Below are 8,002 nucleotides of genomic sequence, written 5' to 3' on the forward strand. Positions count from 1 at the left end.
TCTTTGCTTATTGGTCAGCCTTAGAGGTTTAGCCAAGCTGCTTTGATTAGGTGATGAGTGCCCTGGCTAGAGCAGAGGTTATCTGATGGAGAGAACTCATAAGATGAGGAGGACAGGTCATAAAAAGGGGGCTGGGTAAATCAACCTGAGCTCAAAGAGAGGGCAGATCTGTAAGGAAGGCCAGGCATACCTACCCCCACATCCTGTGCCTCCAGCCAGATGCAGGCTTAGAACAGGACTTTTCACAGCTCAGGGGGAGGAGAGCTAATGGAAATTAGCCACACTTAGCCACTCTGTGGTTTGGTTTAGCCAGTTTTTACTCCTCTGGGGATAAATCATCCATTTGTATTTTGGAAGTGCAGAACTTCATGTGACAAGAGCATGCCACACTTTGGGGGAAGTTGGCATGCTGTTGGGTGGCACCCATCATCTCATTGAACAGAGGTGCCCCCCTGCTTGTTGCCTCAGAACACTGAATACATTTGTGAGAGCTGCATAGTTTCTCAGTTCTGCTGCCTGAAACTACAAGGAGAAGAAGGACAGCCCTGCTGCAATCTAGATATGCACCTAGTGGCCTGCACTCCGACTGACTGTACCTTCTGCAGAATCTGCTACTACAACCCTGGGAACTGCACCTTGCTTCAAGGATTAAGGAGTGGACTCCCTGCAAGCTACAGATTAACAGAGCTCTCCTGTATCTTCTTTACCAAACGTTCACATCCTGGAGAGCATGAAGGAGACTTTTACATTTTTGGCCGGGTGCATTATGGGAATTGTAGTCCACACATACCAGCGACCACTTAGAATATTTCAAACCTTTGGATTGGTATTTTGGACACTTTGATCCCACAAGGAGACCATCACGAAGCACCTCCTGAAGTTTGGAGAACTTTTGTGAAAAAGGTCCAGGAGGTGACCTATCTGATGGCGAGAGTCAAGCCTACTACCTTCAACCGAGATCCGGCTTGGAATTCAGGTTCTTTTTGCTGAAATCTCCAGACTTACAGGATTTGACTGAGGCCTCTCAGGAAGTTAAGCTGTTAAACCCACACCGAATCTAGCATGCTGTGGAGGGTCAAGTTACACCGAAAGAATAAGCTCCAGAAAAGTTTCAACGTTTGAAGGTAACATTTTGACCGGGGCCTTCTGCTTAGTGTATCAGACCAGGGCTCCATTGTGGTTAGCCTCAAACTTTCACTTTGTCCCGGTTAAGCACAACCAGATGTCCCTGAGTGGCGCTATATATTTTAAGCTCTGTAAAGTGGTTAATCTTTACAAATTCATATCTCAGGTTCTATACATTGAATCTTTATTGTTTTGGTGTCATAAAAATATTTCCTATTGTTATAAATTGGTGTGGGATTTCTATTGTGTGTGTTGTGTCCTACTTGTTTGATGGATTGGTGTTTTTGAGTGCTTTATATTCTAGTCACCTAGGTTAGGCCTGACTGCTCAATGTCCACTACCAATGGTTGAGCAAGGGGCTAATTTACTGAGACCTTTACTGGGCCCTATACTATGTTGGTGGCCTTATACTAGTGGTAGGTGAATACTTCCCTTACCAATATCCCACTTTCCGACAATTACCTAGCAATTACCTGTCTCTTAGTTAGTATAGTTCATTTTTCTCGGATTAAAATAAAATTTTATGTCGACTGGCAACCTGTGCTCAACCTCCTCTGGCTACAAATGCTAATGTTTCCAGAATCTAATCGATTCACGGCCTTTTGGCTAAGCTCAAGTGTAGTATCTGTTCTTATGAGTTTAATGTTTCTAGAATCTAACCACACAAGAAAGTTTGTAGCTAACTTTCTGATAACTTTATAAGTCTTATGCATTTTCCACGGAACAGAGGAGCAGAGACTGCTCAATGATTAGAGCTGCCACCTAATTGGTCCATAGATGAAGGAGCACTATACAATGTCTGCAAAATGTATTCATGCTTTTTATATTAGTGCGTGTTCCTAGGTAGATGCAATGCCTTTGTCCCTTTCTTCCCCTGGAAAGATTATTAAGGGTTATGGATGCTGCTGTTTCCCAATTGCCCTGTTATTTCCATTTAATTTTAACAGATTGCTACTGCAACTGTATGCTGATTTATTTTGGACTGAGACTCGGGTAAGTTTCATGAACCTCTCTTTCTGGGAGGTTATTCTGCCTTACCTTGGCTTTGAGCTTTATGCTCCTCTGATCTCACTCTATTTCCTTATGAATCTGAACTCTTCAGGGATCTATGAATCTAAACTCTGATCCCCAGCTTTAGTACACGGAATTAGTCCTTTATAGAATGCGCTTAAATGTATTACTTGATGTCTGAGTCTAACCATTCTTTTTGTTGAGATTTCTGTACACTAATTTGATTTAGGGACTAATTGAAATAAAAACTACCCAAAAAAACTTTACTAATCTTTTCATGATAGTAAAGTTATTAAAAACCTATCCAAACTCTCATCATTGGCTGAACTTAAAATCGGTTAAATTTATGATGCCTCATTTGCTCTTTGACTCATAATATGATCATTGTAGGAGAGAAAAGATAAGAACATTTATGAGGCCCTGTCCACAATCTACACAATCAGTTTTCTGGTAGCAGAGTACAGCTTAATACCTTGAGCAAAGAGCTACAAATAATTAGCCAAATTAGAATAAAATACAGAAATCCTGACTTCCAATGCCTTGAGTTTAAGGAGCTGATCAGGTGAGATTTTTGAAGGTGGTTGCTGTTTTGAACACGTAAGTATTAATAGGCTGATGCAATGTCTATTGTGATTGTGTTTACTGTTGTAATATTGCATTGGAAGTGAATGGTCCTAGAATAAATGAAGATATTGAGACAAGCGCAGAAGACCTTTGAGTAAGCCTGTAATCCCGCAATCGGGACACCTAAGATGGCCACCGCTGTGCCTCAGGACGCCCAGCCAGTCTGCATGCCAGCAGTACAGAGTACTGAACACGTGACCGCCGCTGCGCTTAAAGCGACGGAGAGAGACGCGGGGAGAGAGAGAAGCTGATGGAGAGAGACACGTAGGAGAGAGAAAAGCCGAAGGAGAGAGACGTGTTGGAGAGCACATTGACCAGGGAAACGCGGGAGGAAAGACCAGCTGTTTCAAAAGAGAAACCCAGGAGTGAGAATCCGGAGGGGAGTATCCATGAGGAAGAGGAGGCAGACTGCAGAGAACAGACCAGGACTAACCACTGTCAGTCCAATCGTCCCGGGGAAAAGAAGGACGTCTGGACCCCTTCTGCCACGACCCAGGAGGGCCGTGGCCCGAGGCAAGTGCCACATTACCGCTATTTTGCTATTGGGAAGTGGTGGGAGATTTGAAGCAACACCAGAGCACTGCATGTTTCTTTATATGCACCTCTAGCACACAGTCACCTGGGTGAAAAGGTGGAGGCCTAGTAGAATCACTTAGCCCTTCTCCTAACCCTACATTTCTTTTTGTGTTTTCATCGAGGGAAATAGAGCACTGCCAAGCCCCCCGCAACAGCTCACTGGAAGCCAAAAGAGAGCGAGAACAGAACGTTAGAAAGGAGGACTGCTTCTCTTGTCCACGGACTTTGCTCTGAATATCTCTTGTTTCTTTTTTTTCTATTTTGGGAAGAACCCCCGCTAATAAAAAACCCTAGCACGACAGAGTTCCCTGTTTTTTGCCTTTCTTCTTTTTTTTGAGGGTCCTCCTGTGTGGCCTCTGAGTGATTACAAAGCCATAGTTGAATGGTATTTCTTATTTGTAGAAAAATCTGTGGTATAGAGTGTGAAGAACCATCACCTACACAATTGAGATAGAAATACTAATAAGCTGTTAATTGATGTTAGAAAAACCAAATTGAACCAAAAGGTGAAGCTACATTGATTAGGTTGATTTCAAGCTGGTCGATATTTCACAAGGGAATTTGTAGTTCTTCTTATACAACAAAAGTTGGTAGGTGTAAAAACCTTAATATTCCAGTTGTTGAATTACTATATTTTGTCTTCAGAACATCATACACAAATGGATATATGTTTATTTTCCTTATGAAACGTTTTTGTTGGTTTGTGTGAGTACGAAAGTAAGCGATGAGCAAGATTTTGCGTCATACTGTTTTGCACTGAGATTGCTTAGTTGGTGTTTTTTCGTGCTGGTATTGTTGGTGACGTTAAGGTGCTGCACTATGACAGGTCGTGTTTACGTAAATTTCCTATTTGTTTTGTAAGTAGGATTTCAATGAAATAACAACTGTGACAGGATAGGAGTAGATAATTTGACATTTATGGAACAGAAATTTCCTTGAGTTTAAGGAGCTGATAAGGTGAGATTTTTGAAGGTGGTTGCTGTTTTGAACACGTAAGTATTAATAGGCTGATGCAATGTCTGTTGTGATTGTGTTTACTGTTGTAATATTGCATTGGAAGTGAATGGTCCTAGAATAAATAAAGATATTGAGACAAGCGCAGAAGACCTTTGAGTAAGCCTGTAATCCCGCAATCGGGACACCTAAGATGGCCACCGCTGTGCCTCAGGACGCCCAGCCAGTCTGCATGCCAGCAGTACAGAGTACAGAACACGTGACCGCCGCTGCGCTTAAAGCGACGGAGAGAGACGCGGGGAGAGAGAGAAGCTGAAGAGAAAAGATAAGAACATTTATGAGGCCCTGTCCACAATCTACACAATCAGTTTTCTGGTAGCAGAGTACAGCTTAATACCTTGAGCAAAGAGCTATAAATAATTAGCCAAATTAGAATAAAATACCGAAATCCTGACTTCCAATGCCTTGAGTTTAAGGAGCTGATAAGGTGAGATTTTTGAAGGTGGTTGCTGTTTTGAACACGTAAGTATTAATAGGCTGATGCAATGTCTATTGTGATTGTGTTTACTGTTGTAATATTGCATTGGAAGTGAATGGTCCTAGAATAAATAAAGATATTGAGACAAGCGCAGGAGACCTTTGAGTAAGCCTGTAATCCCGCAATCGGGACACCTAAGATGGCCACCGCTGTGCCTCAGGACGCCCAGCCAGTCTGCATGCCAGCAGTACAGAGTACTGAACACGTGACCGCCGCTGCGCTTAAAGCGACGGAGAGAGACGCGGGGAGAGAGAGAAGCTGATGGAGAGAGACACGTAGGAGAGAGAAAAGCCGAAGGAGAGAGACGTGTTGGAGAGCACATTGACATTGACCAGGGAAACGCGGGAGGAAAGACCAGCTGTTTCAAAAGAGGAACCCAGGAGTGAGAATCCGGATGGAAGTATCCATGAGGAAGAGGAGGCAAACTGCAGAGAACAGACCAGGAACAACCACTGTCAGTCCAATCGTCCCGGGGAAAAGAAGGACGTCTGGACCCCTTCTGCCACGACCCAGGAGGGCCGTGGCCCGAGGCAAGTGCCACATTACCGCTATTTTGCTATTGGGAAGTGGTGGGAGATTTGAAGCAACACCAGAGCACTGCATGTTTCTTTATATGCACCTCTAGCACACAGTCACCTGGGTGAAAAGGTGGAGGCCTAGTAGAATCACTTAGCCCTTCTCCTAACCCTACATTTCTTTTTGTGTTTTCATCGAGGGAAATAGAGCACTGCCAAGCCCCCCGCAACAGCTCACTGGAAGCCAAAAGAGAGCGAGAACAGAACGTTAGAAAGGAGGACTGCTTCTCTTGTCCACGGACTTTGCTCTGAATATCTCTTGTTTCTTTTTTTTCTATTTTGGGAAGAACCCCCGCTAATAAAAAACCCTAGCACGACAGAGTTCCCTGTTTTTTGCCTTTCTTCTTTTTTTTGAGGGTCCTCCTGTGTGGCCTCTGAGTGATTACAAAGCCATAGTTGAATGGTATTTCTTATTTGTAGAAAAATCTGTGGTATAGAGTGTGAAGAACCATCACCTACACAATTGAGATAGAAATACTAATAAGCTGTTAATTGATGTTAGAAAATCCAAATTGAACCAAAAGGTGAAGCTACATTGATTAGGTTGATTTCAAGCTGGTCGATATTTCACAAGGGAATTTGTAGTTCTTCTTATACAACAAAAGTTGGTAGGTGTAAAAACCTTAATATTCCAGTTGTTGAATTACTATATTTTGTCTTCAGAACATCATACACAAATGGATATATGCTTATTTTCCTTATGAAACGTTTTTGTTGGTTTGTGTGAGTACGAAAGTAAGCGATGAGCAAGATTTTGCGTCATACTGTTTTGCACTGAGATTGCTTAGTTGGTGTTTTTTCGTGCTGGTATTGTTGGTGACGTTAAGGTGCTGCACTATGACAGGTCAGTGTTTACGTAAATTTCCTATTTGTTTTGTAAGTAGGATTTCAATGAAATAACAACTGTGACAGGATAGGAGTAGATACTTTGACATTTATGGAACAGAATCAAAACATTAAACTGTGAATTTTTTGTTCCTACAAATTTGCAAAAACACAATTTTGTTTAAATGTTTTGAGAGAGGCGATGTTTCCGTTCAGATAAGGAAAGATGAGGAGGCGTCTCCTGATGGTACACCTGATAATTATATGACAACTGAATTGGGATTATATACAAAATTATGGCTTTGTTAGTGGGGCAAGATTACTTCCAGAAAGAAGGTTCATTTTGATTATCAAAATACGGAACCTTTAAATCAAGAATTATTGACAAGTTAAGAGAAACGTATTGTGAGATGAAACCACAGTCTAGACCACACAATTTGAGGCTTCAAGCATGTGGGCAAAGCCATCAACAGAGAAGGAAATAGAGAAATAGCAGAAAAGGACAAAAAGAGCAATGCACACCAATGCAGATGTTCGATGGGATGAGGAACAGCATAAATGGAGAAAAGCCATAGTTGAAGGCACTAGTGTAAATCCAGCAATTTCTACTCAAGTACCAGAGAAAGGGAAGAAGAAGACGAAGACTCAGGGGAAAGATAAAGAGGAAAAAGAAAATGAGACATAGTGATTCAGTGGATGAGATGTTAGAAGAAATGTTGGCTGGACGATCCACTCCTTATGCGACTCCAGTTCATAGTTCTGGGAGTAGTGCCACAACAAATAATATAATAGCAACTGCATCTGTAGAAAGTAAATTGGTACACGTTGAGAGAACCCTTAAAATATCACAGTGTAGCCTACAACAAGTTGCTCAGCCACAGATTGTTCATCCACACATGGAAAATCCATCATTAATGCATGATCTGGTGCAAGTACCACAAATAGCAACTATAGCAGCAGTGCCCAGACCACTTACAAATGCTCCAGCAAATGTTAATCTGAGTCCTGAGACACAAGGAGCTGAATGGGGTTTACCTATGACAGTATTAGACCTGACTTCACAAAATTCCCAGACTGTTGTATGAAGACCACTTCTGATGGTTCAAGAACTAAGAGATGAGGGAAGGATTGTCTTTATAACACCAATAACCCAGGAAGAAAATAAGTTGTTGGAAGATGGAATTCTTCACCATAGTTTGAGGAAGTTGTATGGATTAAAATGACAGAGAGGAAGTTGCAACTGGCTAGCTGAGAACCTGAAAAAGTTAAATTATTGAATATTCCAGGTTAAAAATTGAGCTGGAAGAAATTATTAAGGGATGTTTGGATTTAGAATACTTAAGTACATATCAAGAGAAATACTTGGTTTACCTGTGTAAATAAATTAGAAGACGAGCAGTGACAACACTTGAGAAACTAACTAAATTGGCATAGAGATATAAGGTGGAGATTAAAATGTACAGGGTGCAAATAGTTGATGCAGCAATTGAAAGAATGTGTTCTTTAAGAATGCAGTGACACATCATTGAATTAATAAAATACATTTTGAAAAATTAGAGAACAAAGAGGCAAGAAAAAATGAGAGGAAATAGGAACAGCCCGAGTTATGAACAGAAAGAAAGGAGGCAGATGAGGAAGGAGCTTCAGCTTATCCACTGAGAGAAATAGCGTGAGGAGTGTATGTTCATGTGCCTTAGAGCAGGGGTGATTTTGCAGCCTTTGCAAAAATATTCCCAAAATTGAGAGACAAACCTGTGCAGTGGTATACCCAAGT

At 41.6% G+C, this 8,002-nt stretch overlaps 1 pseudogene; it reads left to right on the forward strand.

The window, feature by feature from the left end:
- Window positions 1-1,711: 1,711 nt before the first annotated feature.
- Window positions 1,712-1,869, forward strand: LOC144829841 (U2 spliceosomal RNA; annotated as a pseudogene).
- Window positions 1,870-8,002: the final 6,133 nt, after the last annotated feature.

Source organism: Lissotriton helveticus, chromosome 4_1, assembly GCF_964261635.1.
Source record: "Lissotriton helveticus chromosome 4_1, aLisHel1.1, whole genome shotgun sequence".
Classification (NCBI taxonomy): domain Eukaryota; kingdom Metazoa; phylum Chordata; class Amphibia; order Caudata; family Salamandridae; genus Lissotriton; species Lissotriton helveticus.